The sequence below is a fragment of the Humulus lupulus genome, chromosome 5 (assembly GCF_963169125.1).
Source record: "Humulus lupulus chromosome 5, drHumLupu1.1, whole genome shotgun sequence".
In the NCBI taxonomy this organism is placed as follows: Eukaryota; Viridiplantae; Streptophyta; class Magnoliopsida; order Rosales; family Cannabaceae; genus Humulus; species Humulus lupulus.
The window spans coordinates 57,580,127-57,584,568 of NC_084797.1; positions in this window are offsets into that span (position 1 = coordinate 57,580,127).

Here is a 4,442-nt window from a genome sequence, read left to right on the forward strand (position 1 = left end):
TCATGAAGGTTGTTGCTCGGAGCTGATCGAACGCGTCTCAGATCACCAACCTTTTCTGGGTTTTTCTTGGGAATTTTTTTCTGATTTCTTGAGGAGAGAGAAGGATTCGGTAAAAAGTGAAAAGTGGGAAAGGTAATATATTTATACTGATCATGGTGCAGTTAAAAAGGTAATGATGGGAGTAAGATTTCGATGCATGGGAAACCGCAATAGTCGTCAAAATATTTTTGGGAAACTGTATAGGTCATGATTACTTACTTTTTCGAAAAGGTGCTGACAGATGTGACAGGTCAGACGAATCGTTGGTCGAGTAAGTTTATGAAATGCTGGTCCCAGTAAAATAAACTTGGGGAGAAAATGTTTACCCAAAAAAGATTCACCTGATGACGTGGCAGGACTAGTATGCACGTGGGATGCTCGTGACTATTTAAGCAGTTATGTTTTTGTTGACCATCGACCAAAAAAGAATTCACTTGGCAGAAGGAATATTTCGTAGTTAATCAGGGCTGGTCGTAGTATATCGAATATTTTCTAAAGATATTTGATCTTGCATTTATGTAATAAGTGTAATTTCCATTATGATTGAGATACGCTTGTATTAAATGTAATCAAGGCCCATCGCCCAAGAAGGAGATCCTTGAGCCTATAAATAAGACTCAAAGGGTTCATGAGAAGGATCTTTGGAGACTGAGAGAGAGAATTATTGTTTTCTATGCAATTCTTTGTAACTATCATTGAGCTTGTGAAACTTAGTAACCCTAGTTTACTGATTGCAAGTTTTCATTACATTAATAAGAACACTAAGTGGACGTAGCTCATTACCATTACTTGGGGCTGAACCACTCTAAATCTTTGTGTCATTTGTCTTTTTGGCTTGAATTCATCTTACTTTTATCATTTTACTTGACTCCGTGTCATTGACCAAATCGAGGGTTAACAAATTCCATTCTATATTTTATTTCACAAAAGTTAATTTATTGAATTATTTCTTTAGCTATGTTTGCACCAAAATAATAAAATTCCATTTATTATTTAAATAAAATAAATAAATTACAACCTTTTTCTATTTCTCACAAAATCATTAATCTTGACAAATTAATTAATCTCATAAAAATACTTTATTCCATTAAGCAAAATTAATAAAATAAATGTGACATAAATTATCCTTTGTAGAAAAAAAGACCTCAAGGTCATAAAATTTCATAATTTTCGAAAAGTTAGAAAAATGACTAATTATACACACATTTTATTACATAGATTCTTTAGTCGTATTAAAATAATTTTTCCTTAATTATTTTGTCAAATAAATATCTGCATGTAAGTTTTAAAGAGTATATTTTTAAAGTTTGGAAAAATCACATTTTAATTATATTAGTTTTTTTTAAAATATGAGTTTACAAGACATATGGTTGCTATAATTTTTAATTAGAATGCAATTTTCCATAAAATAAGAAAAAATCAGCAAGAAAACATATACTAAAATTCATAATTTAACAACATGTTCATCTCCCAAGATTTAAATAAAATCATAAGCCAATACACCACTCACAACCATAAAATATAACACTAGGCCGAACCCTTATAGTCACTTCTATTTTTCAATTTTTCATTTTAATCACCCCACAACATCATGATCTAATGAAATAACAACATTACAATATTAATCTTTTATTTTAAATAATATAAAAAAAAATAAAAGATCTTTAAACATCAATATTTCAACATGAAAATCACTAAATTTTCAAGTCAAAACTCTTAACAATGGTCATGAAACCTTAAATTACCAAAATATAAACACAACAAAAATGCAACCCTATCATGCTTCCTAATAATACATCATAAATATAAACTCAATTTCATAAGCATATTAATCAATATTCAAAAGAAACATCAAGAACCCTAAACTTTACGAGGCCGAAACATACACCATATCCCATTCTTATTTTCATTTTCCAATTAAAATCCAACATGCCTTTATCCATACCATCTTATCAACACATGATATCAACATAATAATAATAATAATAATAATAATAATAATAATAATAATAATAATAATAAGAAGAAGAAGAAGCTTGGCCGAAGCCCACCATTGAAACTACCAAAATCAACATATCACCATATATCATAATCATGTCTTCTCAAAACTACAAAAAACACCTAAAATCATAAACAAAGATTTATCACAACAACAATGCTAGTTATTTCCATTACCTCCTTTGATAGAGATCAAGAACTCAAAAATAGCCATGGTCACCCTCTTTGATGCACCTAGAGTTTTGAAAACCACAACAAAGGGAAGAAGAAAAATTCTTAGCGTCAAGAAGATAACTTAGAGGATTCAAACCATTAATCCAAGAACACATACCTAGGGTTTTCAAAATCCTCCTCCTCTCCTCCTTCTCCTTATTTTCCTCTTTCTTTCTCTCTTTCTTTTCGTGTTGTCTTTCTCTCTCTCTCTCTCTCTCTAGTACAGTCGACCAACCACCTTTTGGAGCTCTCAAGTTTCAATCATTTACTATATATTTACCCTATAGACTAACCACTATGCAAATGGGAGAAAGGGTAAGTTCTACTTTTTAATTTCCTTATTTTTTGCCTAGAAATCAAATTAAGGTCAAATCGAAAATCAAAGAGATAAGTCAATAACACCAAAAAGGAAACTAAGCCCTCATTCTCCCATCCCCTTGTCTGACACTCTCCATCTCTTCCTCTATTTCTCATACTCGGCCAACTCACACACACTCAAGGCCAAGATCCTACTTTCCTATTTTGATACAAATCATTACCACTTAACTTTTTCTTATTTCTCCCTTTTATTAAAATAAATAAATAAAATGGAAAAATACATGGTAGTCTATTGCATGCTCACCATGCATATCATGCACATGCACACACATAAGGGCTCAAGTGCAACTCTACTAACCATGTACCTTAGTGCACCCAACCAAAACTCAAGAAATCTCTAAAAAGAGAATAATTAAATAAAACAATTAACAAAAATTAGATTCACATAATTTCTGTAGAGTCCAAGAACTTTACTTAGCTAATTGTTTAGTAGTATTATAGTATGTTTAGTGTTATCATTGTTACTTTGGATTTTTGGTTCAGACCGGGAGTTATTTGGACACTCATAGTAGTACTTATAGATTTTCTAAGTTTAACCTATAGTTTAAGAATATTAAGTATAACCTAAGGTTTGATTAATGTGTCTGATATTAAGGGTTATATTATTATATTATAAGGTTTAGACATCAACCAATAGGATTTTAAGCACATGTTTTGAATGGTAATTAAGGATTAAGTATTTTTGAGGATTAAATTAAATAAGGGTAAAAGTTTGAATGTATAGGGTCAGTCAGCAGCTTTGAGCACGTTGAGGGCTTAGTCAAGGCTGTTTACTCCATTCAAACTCAGCTAAAAATGTGTAAATTCGTGTTTAAATATTCAGCGTATGCCGATATATCGCAGCTATAGGGGGCGATATGTCGCAGCACGTAGATACGGAAAACACGAATCGATGCACGGTCGCCTCGGGAACAAAGGTCCAAGCGATATATCGCCTATAGGGGGCGATATATCGCCTCCACCAGCATGACTTCAAATACATTTGAATTCTTTTCCCTTCAGCCATTCAAACTCCTTCAACAGTCCAGCATCTTCTGAACGAGTCTTCAGCCTCTGCTGAACGATTATTCAAATGATTTTCACCTAAAAAGCCATTATTTTTATTCAAGTAAAATCAAGATATTTTCATTCCCAAACTCTATAAATAGGACCTAGTACCCAGCCATTATTCACCATTTACTCTAAGTTCAGAGGCTGCTAGTGTTAAGTGAGTGTGAGAGTGTAAACACTTGGTTTGGGGAAAAACTATAAGCTTAAACATCATAAGCTTATCAAACACTTTGGGAAGTAAGTGAGTGCTATAGTATTTCGGTGGATGTTAGATTGATCTTGCAATCTTTGAGGTAAACCCAAAACTCTAGTTCTTTTCTGTATTTTTATGTTATTTCCTTTCTCAAAACCTTCTACTCGGTCCCCTAACCTTATTCTTATTTTGGTTAGGGAATCCAAAGCTTTTAAGCATATAAGTTGGTAAGTATGTTTTCTATGGTTTAGTCTTTCCATCTCTTTCATTTCATCTCCTTTCTTTAGACTTACTCTTTTTTATGGTTTTAGGAGTGTTCCAACAATCCCAACTCAGTCCATAATCTCGGTAACTTTGGTAAGGAAAATAGGCTAGAATCTACATGTTTATGATTATGCTATTTTATGTGTTATGTTTTCATATGTTATATGTTATTGATGTGTATGTTGTAGGCTTGGGCATATGCCTATTTGACTAACAAGACCCCAAAAGGATTGTGGGCATAAGCCTATTTAGCTGGTAGGACCCCACTAATCTCATGGGCATAAGCTTGTTTAGTCTATGGGACCCC